Here is a 15,535-nt window from a genome sequence, read left to right as displayed (position 1 = left end):
TGAGTAAATCAGTTTGGCTGAGATTAAAGTTATAGTTTTTACACAGCTGAATAAACATCAAGCAGACAACTGATTATCAGAAGTGTGAGATGCTCCAGAATTTACTCCGGTGTCCTGTTATATTTTAGATAGCAAGGAGTTTATTAAACTTCACCGAAACAATCTGCAAATTTCATTAAAAGTTTAATAAACTATCATCTTGTCCTTATTTTTAGTTAGCACCTTAAACACTTCAAGCTGTAAGCTAATGATAGTTATATAAGAGCAGATGCTGCTGGTGCAAGAAGCGCTGCGCTTCACGTCCAATGATCTGATTAGTCGACTATCAAAATAATCGTTTGTGGCAGCCCTGATGTCCAGGCTGTTGTGACACCATCACATGATGGATCACACTCGCTAACTCTTTATACAAAGATTGTGGTTCATTAACAGAAACACTCTGGAGGCAGACAGAGTATGGTACGGGCTGCATTAATGTACCGAGCCGCAGAAGGCTTCAGTGTTTTGTGCACCCACCATCCACCCCAGCAGCACCTTCTGCAGGTTCTTATGCTGATCTCCAGTCACGCATTTCATTCATGTTAAAGAGTTGCCTTCAAACATCATCCACTTGTCTTTCTTCTAAAGGAAAGCAGAGACATGGCTCAGATTTGAACTTTTGCCCTCACTCTCAGCCATATGGCCCGCTCATCCCGGTGAGCTAAACCAATGCTTTGTAATGTAACTGATTGAAACCAAATTTGGGGACGATGCTTGTTTTGTACATAAGTGGAGGATGAAACAGCTAAATGGCTGTTCTGGAAGTTTTTCCGTTTCAAACTGAGATCCGGTTTTCCTTGTGGAGGTCGTGTGCGTGTAGTCGGCAGTGCAGTGAAGAAGTTCTGCCTATTTTGCGCCGTTTCATTCCACCTCCTTACGTCTCGCGGCATTTTCTCTCCCCTCCTGGAGCCTGGGGTCTGTGAATGACTGGGTGTGGCACTGCTGTGTCTTTGCCCTGCAGTGCAACAACATCCCATTCAGGGGAACTTTATCCCCGCCTACAGGGGGAAGGCGATTGGCAGCTTTACGTCTTCATCCTGTTCTTCCATTTTGTTTGTGCTCTCCGGTACGTGTGCATGTGTGGACACAGCCTCATTCCATCAGAAGGTGAATCTCTGCGGGAGTTAAAGCAGAGTTCAGCCTCATTAGTGAGAAACCCGCTCATCGCTCAGGCCACGCGTGTGCACGCGCTCTCTTCCCTCTGTTTCAGACACACACTCTTATTGAGGTCTGACCCAGCCGTGTGTGTTTGTAGTCATGGATCATGCTCTCTAATTGGAGACACAGCATATGTGCTCCTGCTCTCACCTTCTCCTTGCACCAGCTACCAGCTGTGTTTATGTTTACTGCTGTGGCCCAGATACTCCTGGAGACAGAAAGCTGTGGCTGGGACACACATTTGGAACTGGATGTCAGGCACGAGACCCAACTGAGTGAACATGTAACAAAAAGTGTTTCTGTGCTTCTGTTAGCTAAAGCTGGTCTTCCCTCATCATCAGTATTATCCACTCTGCCCCTAACACTGGAATTGTTCCTTCTGTCACTCCAGTTCTCAAAAAGCCTGCTGCAGATCCCAATCATTTTGAATATCAACCCTCCCCTTTATTTTGAAAATCCTTGAGAAAGTTGTTGCCTCCCAGCTTCACTCATACCTCAGTGAATAATCTCTACCAACAGTTTCCGCCCCGATCACAGAACAGAAACTGCTTTGTTAAGGATTACTAATGACCTCATCCTGCTTGATCTTAGCGTTTGATATTCATAACACCCTCCCGAGCAGATTAGCATCCACTGGCATTAGTCACACACCCCTTGCCTGGTTCACCTTATATCTCTCAGACCGCACCCAGTTTATCCAACTTCAGTCACACTCTTCAAGTCTCTATCCTGTTTCTGCTGGTGTGCCCCAGGGTTCAGTATCAGGGCCTCTTTTATTCGTTATCTACATGCTCCCTCTTGGTCATATATTCCAGAAATATAATATCAATTGTCATTGTTATGCTGATGACACCCAGCTCTACATTTCCTCCAAACCTAATTCATCCCTCCCACCTACCTCCCTCTCTAACTGTCTTATGGAGATCAGATCTTGGTTCTTTCTCAAACTTAACAGTAATAAGGCAGAAGTCTTACTCGTTGGCACGGCCTCTACCATAACCAGATCTCACAGTTTCTGCATTAATATTGTCATATTTGACAGTACTCTCTCATTCCAGTCTCACATTAATTACATAACCCGGTCTGCATCACTTACATAACATTAGCCGACTTCGTCCCTTCTTTACTCCCCATGCTGCTGCCATCCTCGTCCAGTCTTATTACTTCCTGGATTGATTATTGCAACTCCCTCGTATTTGGTCTCCCCAGTAAGTCCGTCCATAAACTTCAGCTTCTTCAGGATCCTGCAGCTCGGGTCATAGCTCGGACTCCCTTAAGAGACCAGATCACCCCAATTCTTCAGCAGCTACACTGGTTTCCCATAGAAGCCAGGATAAACTTTAAAATCTTAGCTCTCACGTTTAAGTGCGTCCATAACCTTGCCCCTCCTTATCTGTGATCTGCTTCGTATCACCACAGTTTCCCGCTCGCTCAGATCTTCATCTTGTTGTTTCCTTCTGCTCGTCTTGCCACTGTGGGGCTCTCAGTCGCTCTGCTCCTCGGCTCTGGAACTCACTTCATCCAGTCATCAGAAATATAGATTCATTTCCCTTATTTAAGTCACAGCTCCAAACCTACTTGTTTGGAGCTGTGACTAGGGTGATCGTGGCTCAAGAGTTGGGAGTTTGTCTTGTAATCGGAAGGTTGCCGGTTCAAGCCCCGGCTTGGACAGTCTCAGTCGTTGTGTCCTTGGGCAAGACACTTCACCCGTTGCCTACTGGTGGTGGTCAGAGGGCCTGGTGGCGCCAGTGTCCGGCAGCCTCACCTCTGTCAGTGCGCCCCAGGGTGGCTGTGGCTACAATGTAGCTGCCATCACCAGTGTGTGGATGACTGGATGTGTAAAGTGCTTTGGGGTCCTTAGGGACTAGTAAAGCGCTATACAAATACAGGCCATTTACCATTTGTTTAAACTGGCTTACTCACTTTAATACAGATTTTACTTGTTGTCAATTTTAATCTATTGTAATCTACAGTTTCTTTTTCTCTTTGTAAGGTGACCTTAGAAAGACACTCTTCAATAAAATGTATTATTATTATTATTTCCTTCTTACCTTCTTTAGCAGGTTGGACGGATAATGCTGAACCACAATTCACAGCAACACACTCTTTGACTGTTTCCATAAACATAAGCATGACCAACAAGGGATGCAGATCATGGAAATGTTTTTTCATTGCATGCCATGACCCATACCTTAAAGTCACTTTATAGGTGAACTGTGAACATTACCCTTTTGTAATAACATGTGCTCTGTATGAAGTGGTTGCTGTGTGGGACAAAAAACAAATCCATAAAAGCTGTTATGAGTTACAGCGGCCGCTCGTTTATCGCAGGAGTTACGTTCTAAAAACAACCCGCGATAAGTGAAATCCGCAAAGTAGCCAACTTTATTTTTTACAATTATTATAGATGTTTTAAGGCTGTAAAACCCCTCACGACACACTTTACACACTTTTGTCAGACAGGCATGAACATTTTCACACTTTTCTGTCTTGTTTAAACTCTCAAAGTTCAAACCTTGTAGAAAATGAGTCCAGTATTACAGAAAGAAACCAAAGGAACCCGCAGGTGACGATGTTTCGTCGACACTGTTGTTTGTTGGGGAGAAAACTTACAAACATGCAGTGCAGCACTTCAGAGTCACACTGCTAGGATCGAAGATTTATGTAAATTACACAAGCTGAACGCTTCTGTACTGTACAGCAGACACGGCACGAGACTGACGGTGGTCTACAGCCAATCAGGACGCAGAACACAATGTGCTGGGAATAAAAACATGCAAAACTGCACAAAAAAAATCAGCAAAACAGCGAGGCCGCAAAGGTGAACCAGTGTGTGAATAGCGAGGGAGCGGCGTATATCAAAGTGAGTTCAGGATAAGCACACCATCAGTTGCTGTGTTCTCAGGATGATCTGTAACTTACTTCAGTCACAGAAAGTCTTCACAAAGTCAGGAGTTACACTACAACCTCCAACTACAAGTCTCATTCACCCAGTCCCACACACACAAACACACACACACACACACACACTTTAGTGGATACAGCCTGGGTCCAGACTCAAGGATATTTCGGCATCCAGACCGGACTTTGTATCAGGGATTGATCCTCTTCTGCTCCACCAGAGCCACAGCAGCTCCAACTATAAGTTTGGAGTTATGGTCTGTGCTGCGTGTTGCTGCCATGAGCACGACCCATGTCACCACCATCACACCATCCAATAGCCCAGTGTCCTGTAAGAGCTGCAGTTGTCTTGTGAGTTCTCCTTGGCGCCTTTCCTCGGGACATTTTCCATCGAGGTTAAAGGAACGTGATAAGAGAAAGAGAAGGTCATTTTAGGCACTAACCTGGTGACTACATTACATTAGAATTAGACTCTCCTACATCAAAAGACAAGTATTTGTTTAGCAAAGATGGGGAACTTGCCAGGTTGCTGTTTGCAGAGCGACAGCTAGATTACTTTGGAGAGATAGAAGGACCTGTTGGTTGCAGTTGTGTTTTTGAGCAATGCTGTGGATGTAGTTCTGGCTGAATTTCACTATTTCCATGAGAAAAGGCAAAAACAAACAAACAAAAAACACTTAAGGTGATATATTGGATTTTGTGTCTGTTTCATTGATATTTGCCTGCAACACTGAAACCCTTGGACAGTGGTAAGGTGTCGGGTCAGAATCAGCTGTAGAAGTGGGATTTGTGTCTGTAACAGTTCATACCAAGTCAAACTGGTGTCCTGACCATGACCTCTGACCTGCATGTAGTCAAAGTGTAGTGATGTGAGTGGAGATGTGCCTGGTACCCGACAGAGAGGTTATGTGGCCCATATCCGCTTTCCCACAATTCCCTATGTGTACAGAAAGGATTGCGGCGATTCGGGGGGGGGCGCTCTTTGCCTCTGGCATTGCCATGGAGACGGCGACTCTTTTCATGGAGTCCCTCGACTGCTTTCATTCTCCTGCTGTTTACCATTCAGTTCATATGTTGGAGACTAACGGAGCACAAGAGGAACTGGGAGTTATTTGACTACTACAGAGCTAAAGGGGGTTTGTGTGTGGTCCCGCTGTGTGTAGCTCTACAGGCTGAGCACGCCGCCAACGCTGCCGGGATCATGGCTTCAGTTCCCCGTGCAGTCCCATACAGTATGTGAGGGGGAAGCCATCTCTCCTGTTATTCCCCAGCATTGCTGGGATTCTGTCCAGCTGCTTGGATAGAGAACACAAGTATATAACACACTATAAATCACAGTCATAGTGTGCATCCTGGAGGAAATGCTGACAGCCAGACTGAAAGGGAGGGAGGGAGGGAAAGTGAGCTTTTCATGTGGGTGTGCTTCTTACTCACATTTGTCTCACTCTTTTCAGGGAGATACACCCATTTTTGTAGGACAAGAGACACACACAGAAGGAGAGAGTAGCGGGAACTGTAAATCCGTCACTATCAGGACACAGCGAGAGCCAGGAATCACACTTGAAGCTGCTCAGTTAGAGGATGGCGTCACATGGGGCCAGCACACACAGTGTGGGTGTTTTGGGGATTTAAAGGAGGCGGTTACCGCATTCTGAAGAAAAAGGAGGCTTGTAACTAAACACTAAAGGGTCACCTGCTGTACACGCAGAAGAGATGGTGAGTGACCTGCACTACAGCAGCTTGATGCTGATTTGATGTCATTAATGCTCGGCTTCTTCACAGGAGTGCCCGTGGAGGTGGGTGTGTGTGAGCGCGCTCCACTGCCCCATGCACTCACCTCGCCTGGGTTTGTTTACCTGCCTGCGTGCCTTCCTCCATGAACTCACGTCAGTGGAAAGTAACAGGATCCACTGCTATGACCCAGCCCAGCCATAAACAATTAACCCGCCACGTCTCTGTAATGCTCTGCTGTCAATGCCAGGTAGGCAGCACAGGGAGAGAGGCTGTCGAGCAGGGTTGTGTTAGTGTGTGTGTGTCAGCGTGTGTGTCAGCGTGCGTGTCGGGTAGAGCGGAGAAGTGAAAGTCCAGGAGTCTTGATGAGAAACGCAGGTAGGGAGTCAGACGTGTCCTGGTGTGTCTTTTTCCTCCTTCTGGGACGAGTCCATCGGAGCTGCTAACACATGCTTTTGGAGAGTTAGACTGACATCTTGTTGTACGTGAATCTAACCGTTTTTCTTCTAAATCTGTGACATCACAACCATAAATCTTGAATTCTGACTTTCTTGTAATATAATCCTATGTACAAACCCTAAAGACACAACAACTCAGGTGTCATTTCTGAGCAGTAACTTCAATTCTTGGGTGTCAAATGAATGAAACTTGGATGGAAGCAGTGCTATTGTCCTTCCATGTCATTCAATTAATGAGGGAATTTCCACTTGTCAGCTGAGTGACCTCATAGCTCTCTGATGTTTTATCTGCCCAGCCTCCTCTCACTTTACCTGCTTAGCCTGATAAAAGTGAGAAATCACCGCTTGTTTTCACCAACCACAGCAAAATCTGACACCTGACCATTCATTTGGTTCAAAGGAGCGCCCTAAGACAGGAGCCAGAGGTGTGACACGAGGCGGCCTTTCATCATTTCCTGCTGGGCGGGGACCGGCAGCGACCGAGCGCTTTGTTTGACTTGGAAGTATCAGCTGAGAGGCTGTGTCACAGAGGGGCGTGTCTCTGTGCTGGTCAAGCGTCTGATAGTCTGTAGCTGTGATCTCATCCTGCTGTACTCATGTGTGGTCCTGGTGGTGCTTTGGGTCAAAACGCTTTTCAAGTGGTTGATGAGGAACATGGAACCGTTTCGCTGGTTCTTGTGCGGCTCCTTGCTCATGTCCTGTTTTGCTTGTCCACAGGCCAGTCCTGTAAGCAGCCTGACTAATGGCCACGGGCCGTCCCTTAGATCAGACGCGAGTATGTGTCACAGTCAAAAGCAGATGAATAACTTGTGATCTGCAGTGTTTCTTACTCTTCTTCATAGAGCTGCTCGATATAACGATATATATCGATGACGATACAAAAACGTCTATCGTTTCATTTTACGCTATCGTTTGTTTCGTGGTGTCGCAAAATAAACTGTTTACAGCAATATTTTTTCATGGTTCTGATGGTCACTGTAGTGGCTATATTAATTTCTTCTTTCTCTTATATTTAATATAACCACACTACGGACGCACAAGCGCCTGTTTTCATGCGTTGTCGTTAGCAACAACGACGGTAGCACCATCGCGTGTCCGCTTGTTTAAGTTCCACATAAACCTTTCACAATAAAGCTCAAGATCCTGTTGAGACCTTTCAAAATAAACGGAATCACGTGAAAGAGCAGATTATTTGGATGAGAAGTAAAAAAGAGCCGCCAGGTGCTAAAAAATAAAGCTTAGACTCAACCGTTAGAACAGGCTTCTCCCCGCAGCACGCCGTGTAATAAATACTCACAAAGAAAACGGCGCCGTTATAACTTATGTCTAAAAATGTATCGTTTCATGCATCAGTTAAAACACTCGACTCCAGCTACACGACGCCCAGCTGGAAACACTTCATGCAAGTCGAGCTGCCCGAGATTCACAGAATTTACAGAAAATGTTACATTTTTGTGATTTATATCGTTATCGGATGATAGATGTCTTAATATCGGGAGATGAGATTTTGGTCATATCGCACCACAGCCCTACTTCTTCATCTCTGCAATGACACTTTCTGTGGCAGGTGTATTGACTCTGTTTTTCTACCCTGGCAGAAGCTGAAGAAGACCAGAGCAGAGAGGCTGTGATGTAACTACAGCATTGGGCTCAGTAAGTTATATAATGTTTCTGATACAGCACACTGTATATTTGTTGCATAACGCTGAGCTCTCTCTCAGGTTGACGGTAAATATATAAACACGATGTACACGAACTGTCCTTGGTCTCAGACAGCAGAGCTGTCGTACAATACTTCAGTGCTGTTAATGATTCTACTTATTCCTCGTTTATCTTCTTTGTTTATTTATTGATCGCAGCCATATTCCTCTTTAGTGTGAGTCTTGTTTGCCAAAGTGTTTAGAATCATAGAAACCTTTGAGTCATCAAATTAGTTTCAGCTGCACTTTAAAGTTCTAGCTAGGCTTTTCTTAGGCATCTCTTACCAAGCAGCGTACTCCCCTCCCCTCACAGTCCTCAGCCTTTGTATTACTGGAGGTTTCTTCCTGTCAAAAGGGATTTTTTCCTTCCCACTCTCGCCAAATGCTTGCTCTTAGGAGGTGGTCTGATTATTTGGGGCTTTTCTTTGTATTATTGTTTTTACGTTACAGTGAAGCACCTTGATCTGACTCATTGGTGCTATATTTACAAAAAAACAGGGAAAAAGAAAATGAAGAAAGCAGCAGTGCTACAGAGACACAGGGAGAACATACAAACGCCACACCAACACAACACTAATATTTATTAACATAAATTAGAAGTGCAGCACGGGGGAGTGTGGATGGTTGTCTGTGTCAGCCCTGCCTCTCACCCTAACACAGCCGGGATAGGCTCCAGGCTCATGGTTCCTTCTTCGCTAGAACACAAGTCCTTCTTCTTTTATTTACACACCCTTTGTGTCTTAAATTAGCCACAGCCTGATGCTTCCTCAAATACACGTTTGCAAGAAAGTGAAATGAAGCTACAGCCTAATGCATGTGTAATTTTTCTGAGTCAGCATGACAGATGTACAGTTTGTTGCTGGCAGAACGCCTACAAAGATTTCTCAATATAACTCTGTCTCCTGGTGTCTTTCTCCGTGCTTTGTTCTAGTTTCATTATTAGGGCTAAGCATGTCAGTCATCCAGTAATTTCACACTTTCAGTATTATTCAGCCATTTATAGGAATAATTTCACACGAGTTTGCATGTGTTTGCCAGCGAGCTGTCTAAGTGAAGTGCATGGACTGTGACCTTCCAAAAGCCTTCAGAAACATTCAGGCTCTTCAGTAGTCAGACACATACACGGAGATGAGAATGCAGTCACTGTGTCAACTTCTAATGCTTAATTTTTGCCTACATGCTCCATTGACTGCATAAACGCCGGTTAAAAAGGGACGCATTATGTTCATTGGTGTGCTTTAGCATTGTTCAGGCCTACACTTAAATGTTAACAGCTGGTTTTGACATCTTCTACAACATAAAAAACACAATTGAACCAATCAGTATAGAAACTAAAACAGTGTTTTTCTAGATTTGTTGTTTGCACTGACTAAATAGTAACAGTTTTTTCATTGGATAGTTATGGTGACCCTTAACTAGCTTCATCTATGATGAGTAATGACATGATAATGTAAATGGTAATGGAAAGCATACCACTGCTTCCTGCTGTGGGGGGAATCTGAATGTGATGGAGCTGTGGGGGCATTATTTGTAAGAAGCAACCGGAGTAATGGAGACATGGTGCTACGATTCCACCTGCTGCCAGCGCACACTTTGTTCACCACAGTCTGGACTGTCATGTATCCTTGGCTGCTCCTTGTAATTGCACAGGACGCTTTGTGTCAGGTTCAAATAAAGGTGTTACCATGATAGTGATTGCCCATTGGCCGGTACAGTCCAGGTCACACCAGACTAATCGAAAAGGTACCAGAATGTAAAATAGCTTCTCAAGTGAAACTCTGAGTGGGCCTTGATTACGCTTCATTTCCAAGTCAAATCTGAGAGTCCTGACAGTGAGAGCACTCAGCACTGAAGATGGTGAACACAGTCATGCATATTGTCTGTTCACATCCACACACACAGCACCACTTGTGTTCTTAAAACATCTTTTATACGCATGACTGTGTATGCGCTCATCATCAGCGTTTTGCACTAAATAATGGGTTTCTACATGCCCGCAGTTGTTGGTTGATGGATCACTTATTGGTGATCACTGAGCCGTATGTCTGTTTTTAACCCCTACAGTAGCCTGAACAGTTGTCAGTTCACTGTTTCAGTCCTAATCATGTAGGAATAGTAACTGCGAAATATTATATACAATTTGAAATTCTTTGAAGCACAGCGTGTTGTGCAGCCGTTTGTTATCTATTAATGAATATGTGCTGAACGCTGCCCGCTCCTCACGATCGGGCCTTTGGAACAGAACTTTGCTCTGGCCTGATTCTCACATGATGAATTCTGACATAAACGACATCCCGTCCTTATTGATGTGAGTCCAACAGTTATTAAAATGCAGGCGTAGTTGGCAGTGCTGCTCATGGGAGTGGTGTGCTGTCTCTGAGAAACATTTCTGTTTCTTTAGCTGCTGAATGTTCCACCACACAAACAAAACTGCAGACGTTGTTCGTGTGCCGTTTGCTGCTGGAAGTGGTGGTACATCTGAAAGCGCAGCTGGAAACCCAGTGCATGGGTCCAAAACCCAACTCATGAGCTGAAAGAGTCTAAAACTGCAAAAATAGTTCAGTCAGAACAGAATACATGTCACTGGGAGGGTGATGTTTGACGGAAGTGATCTGAAGGACTGTGAAGAGGTTTCAAGTTCTCAATCAGAGCCTAAGAGATCTGTTTTAAACTGATACCAGTATTTGGTGATTTAAGTCAAATCTATCGGCCGATTTTTGATTGATTCTTTCTTTTTCTTTTTTTTTGATTGGAAACATTTAAGTGCAACAAACATACAAAGAAACAGGAACTCTGAAAGGGGCAAACACATTTTCCTACCACTGTAACACTGCTTTCACAGGGACAGCACACAGCTCAGGATGTGTTTACTGAGTGTGCTGGCTAAAGGGAAGTTCTAGTTTTATCAGTGTTGTCCTCACCCTGCAGGCGGGAGGGCCTCATGGACACGCAGGCTTTGAATGCGATAAAGTTTGAAATTGATAACATCGCTGTATCAGCAAAAGTCTCTGATGAGTTTGAGATCAAGCTTTCTAAAACTCTTGTGTATATGATAACTCGAGAACAAGGCGATGTAGGAGTCTCAAACTGACACCACACGTGAGCTGGAGTACCCGGGGAGAACCACGCAAACACGGGGAGAACATGCAAACTCCACACAGAAAGACCCCGGCCTGATGGTGGAATTGAACTCAGGACCTTCTTGCTGTGAGGCAATGGTGCTAACCACCAATGCTAACCAACCGCCCAACAATTATCAATGGAAGTCAAATGCAGCAACCCATGGAGGTTTGGATCACACTCAAAATCAAAGTGGAAAAACACACGACAGGCTGATCCAGCTTTGATGTAATGTCCTTAAAACACATCAAAATGAGGCTCAGTAGTGTGTGTGGCCTCCACGTGCCTGTATGACCTCCCTACAACACCTGGGCATGCTCCTGATGACGTAGCAGATGGCCTCCTGAGGGATCTCCTCCCAGATCTGGACTAAATCATCCGCCAACTCCTGGACAGTCTGTGGTGCAATGTGGTGGATGGAGCGAGACATGATGTCCCAGATATGCTCAGCTGGATTCAGGTCTGGGGAACGGGCGAGCCAGTCCATAGTATCCAGCTACATGAGGTCTGGCATTGTCTTGTATTAGGAGGAACTCAGGGCCAACCGCACCAGCATATGGTCCCACGAGGGGTCTGAGGACCTCATCTTGGTATCTAATGGCAGTCAGGCTCTCTGGCGGGCGCAGAAATGCCACACCACGCCATTACTGACCCGCTGCCAAACCGGTCATGCACCAACATCTTGGTGTTCTCTGGCAAATGCCAAACATCCTGCATGGTGTTGGGCTGTAAGCACAACCGCCACCTGTGGCCGTCGGGCCCTCAGGCCACCCTCATGGAGTCTGTTTTGACCGTTTGAGCAGACACATGCACATTTGTGGCCTGCTGGAGGTCATTTTGGAGAGCTCTGGCTCCTTCTGTTCCTCCTTGCACATAGGTGGAGGTAGCGGTCCTGCTGCTGGGTTGTTGCCCTCCAACAGCCTCCTCCACGTCTTCTGATGTACTGGCCTGTCTCCTGGTAGTGCCTTCATGCCCTGGACACTGACAGACAAAGCAAACCTTCTTGCCAGAGCTCGCATTGATGTGCCATCCTGGATGAGCTGCACTACCTGAGCCACTTGTGTGGGTTGTAGACTCTGTCTAACGCTACCGCTAGAGAGAAATCACTGCCAGCATTCAAACATCGGCCAGAAAGCTGAGATACTGAGAAGCGGTCTGTGGTCACCACCCGCAGAACCACTCCTTTATTAGGGATGTCCTGCTAATTGCCTATAATTTCCACCTGTTGTCTGTTCCATTTGCACAACATCATGTGACACTGATTGTTGCTTCCTAAGTGGACAGTTTGACTTACATTGTTTTGTCTAAGTGTTCCCTTTATTTTTGTGAGCAGTGTAGTTTGTCAGAGGACTCCTTTGACCGGCTGCTGTTTCCTCCCATGCAGTAACATCTCAGCCCCACCGGCGTTTGGTTTAGACAACCTCCACAAACCTGTGTTTGCTTTTACAGCCTGTCTGATCATCTAAATATTAATGACTTTTTAATCCCATGTGACTTTGCACAATGTCCTTGTAGCTCCTCTCTCCAGCTAAAATCAACATCCGCAATCGAGTTGTAGAGTAATACTATAGTGAGGTCAATGTACACGTGGTGCTTGAAGTCCAAACATGTTGTGAATGGTTTTAGAGTATGTAGGAGGCGGAGCTTTGCTTCCTTGTTTGTTTAAGGCAGCCAAATTCCAACAGCTCTCATTTTGTCAGTAGATAATCAAAGGAAACCGCAGGAAGTGACTCTATGAAAAGTCAAGTGATGGCATCTAAAAGCCAACAGAACCTCAGTTCATGGAAATCTGAATAAAGAAATCTAAACAAGTCTCAACAGGGCAGTTTGGACAGATCTGCCCCTCATCTTAGCTGGTCTCAGGAAAAAAAGGAAGCATGTAGGTGTGGACCCATCTATCACACTTTTCTAAGGTTCAGTGACAGCTTATTAAAAACTTTCCATAACCTGTTTACAAGCAGAGTTGGAAATCCAGGCGAATTAATAATACTAATAATGCATTCACAGATCCCAGTCTGTATAAAGAGAGATATCGAGCGCTGAACTTCTGCCAACTCTTTTTGAAAAAGGACTCTTCATTTGCACACAGACTGTTTGCACTCTTGCCAGCAGACCTTGGCGTGAATCTTTCACTAGCTGTCAGTTCACCTACAGTTTCTAACAGAACAGCCACAAACAGATATGAGGAGGTGCATGTGAAAGCACGGGATATTTAGTTTCAGATGAGGAGCTTTTGGAAAAGGCGATGTGTCGGCAGGCGGGGGATTCCGGGAATGTACGAGCTCTTACTGTAAACGTGACGCTCGTTTTTAGGAAGCTACCCTGGACCAGAGCCAGGGAACTTTGAAGTGCTGGTTAGAGCTTTTGCTGACTAATTCAGTGTGTGAGCGTCCGCAGCCTGAGAACATCCATCACACAGCTGCTGTGTGTCTGCCGGGCAGCGAGGCCCGAGTGTTCGAGCTGCGTCATGAGCCGCTCTTGGCACCACATCGCCATTGTGTGTGTGTGTGTGTGTGTGTGTGTGTGTGTGTGTACGGGGTCTTACTATACTGGTGGGGACAAACAGCTCCCGTGGGACGGAGATTTCAGACTGTGGTTTTAGTGTCAGGGTTACAATTGGGCTGTGGTTAGGGAAAGCATTATGTCAGTGAGATGTCCCCACAAGGACAGCAACACCCGACGTGTGTGTGTGAACAGGGATGAGTCGGTGCTGTTTTCCACAGTCAGCCCCACCAGCCCCTCCCCGCGCCCGCTCTCTGAGGACTGAAAGCCGTTCTTTTAAACACAGACATCAGATTATTTTCCCGATTCGATACCACATCAGCCTCTCCGTGCTTCTGTACATCCATCTGATATGAGGCTCTGACATCACTTCCTTCATGCTTGCTTTCTTCCTGGAAGCTTAAAAAGGCCACGTCTATGAGCTTGCTGCTATTTTTACCCCCCTTTAAACTGGCCTGTTAGGATTGTTTATCTGTGTCCTGGGAGGAAGGCCTCCATGCCAGGACAGCCCGGCTGGCGGCCACGGCGCTGGGAGTGGTCTGAAGCAGTGATCCCTTCCCAGAACTACGTCCAACCAAAGCCAGCTGTTAGAAATTCTCTAGAAGGAGAAGTTATTGTTTTGTCCCGTCTCCCTTCCAGAATGGAAAATGGGTTGAGTGCAGGAACTTCGAGGTTTCTCTTATGATGTGGGCTTCAACAGAATCTGCTGAGGGTAACATCCATGGGAGTCTGGACTCTTTAACTTTGCACCAGTGTCATCATATTGGATGATTTCTTTCTCTCAGATACATGAAACAAACAGATTTTCCTCACATGTGTTATCTACTCATTGATGCTGTGGGTGACCCTGCTCCAATCAGCTGGTTGTTCCAAACTGGAAGCTGCAGTTTTCCATCTATCATATATAGAAGCTCTGACTGGTGCAGCATTGACCCTTTAAAGCTGGTCAGAGCAGCACGCTCCGTTTTGCGTAACTATTTTTAAATCCCTGTAGAACCGGAACCACGTAAGCTAGCGCAATAATTTTTTTTGCATATGAAACCGGAGGAGTTGTACTTACATCTTATGCCATCAGCTTGTCCTCGGTCACGGTTTCCTTCCACATAAAGCTTTGCAAAAACTGCATAAAAAGCGCTTGCAGGAACAAAAACATAATATTCCAGAAACACGCTTTGCCGATCCGATCAGCTGTTCGTAACACTTCCCACATTGAAATAGATGTCAGCGCTAACGATCGCATGTCCGCCATTTCCTGCCCGAAACTGGAAGTGATGTCATTTTCACGGAAAATGTAGTTTTTTACTTGTAGGCCTTAAAAGCCCATACTGGTGTTTTTATAAGTCATGTCTGACTTTATGCTTTTCTGAATAGTTGCTGGGGTGCTTAGAACTTGAATTGCACTGCTGGAAATAGTTTATTTTGATGCACCTGCTGTTTTCTTTGCAAATTTGCATCATAGGATTGTTTTTCGTTTTTCCTGCAGTATATAAAAATTGGTGTATCTCCAAAATAAAACTATGAAGACACTCAAAATAAATTTCCTGTTGTTGTAAACTATTTTTTGCAACTTTTTTGTATTTAAAGTTTTGAGGGATAAACCTCTTAAATTTCTCCAAGTAGAAATATATGTAAAAAAAAACCAAAAACGATTTTCTAATTTTTTGTAGTTTATTGCACTTTTTTGCAATTTATGTCGTTACTATGGACTTAATGCATACATATTATTAAAATGTGGGCTATATTGGTTGTATTGATGTATAGCAACTTGAAATGCTCCCTAAAATGGCTCTACAACGTGTAAAAATATAAAGTAAGCTCTGGCGGCCTTGGTTCTATGGTAGGTCTTAAAGGGCTAAGACAAGCAGTTATGACACCTTTGAGTTTGTCTCCACTGTAGCTAATGACAACATCTCCGGGAGCCAACAT

At 45.0% G+C, this 15,535-nt stretch overlaps 1 long non-coding RNA gene across 5 annotated transcripts in view; it reads left to right on the top strand.

Annotated features, from left to right (window-relative positions):
- LOC120745638 overlaps positions 1–15,535 on the top strand; it is a 60,301-nt gene that overhangs the window by 35,104 nt on the left and 9,662 nt on the right. For all 5 annotated transcript variants that reach the window (XR_005698683.1, XR_005698680.1, XR_005698682.1 and 2 more), the window contains one exon: positions 7,886–7,940. This is a non-coding gene — a long non-coding RNA (uncharacterized LOC120745638). The remainder of the gene's footprint in view (positions 1–7,885; positions 7,941–15,535) is intronic.

This window comes from Simochromis diagramma, unplaced genomic scaffold, assembly GCF_900408965.1.
Source record: "Simochromis diagramma unplaced genomic scaffold, fSimDia1.1 OVJJ01000131.1, whole genome shotgun sequence".
Lineage (NCBI taxonomy): Eukaryota > Metazoa > Chordata > Actinopteri > Cichliformes > Cichlidae > Simochromis > Simochromis diagramma.
The sequence above is the reverse complement of the archived record's forward strand: the minus strand, read 5'-3'. Positions and strand labels throughout refer to the sequence as shown.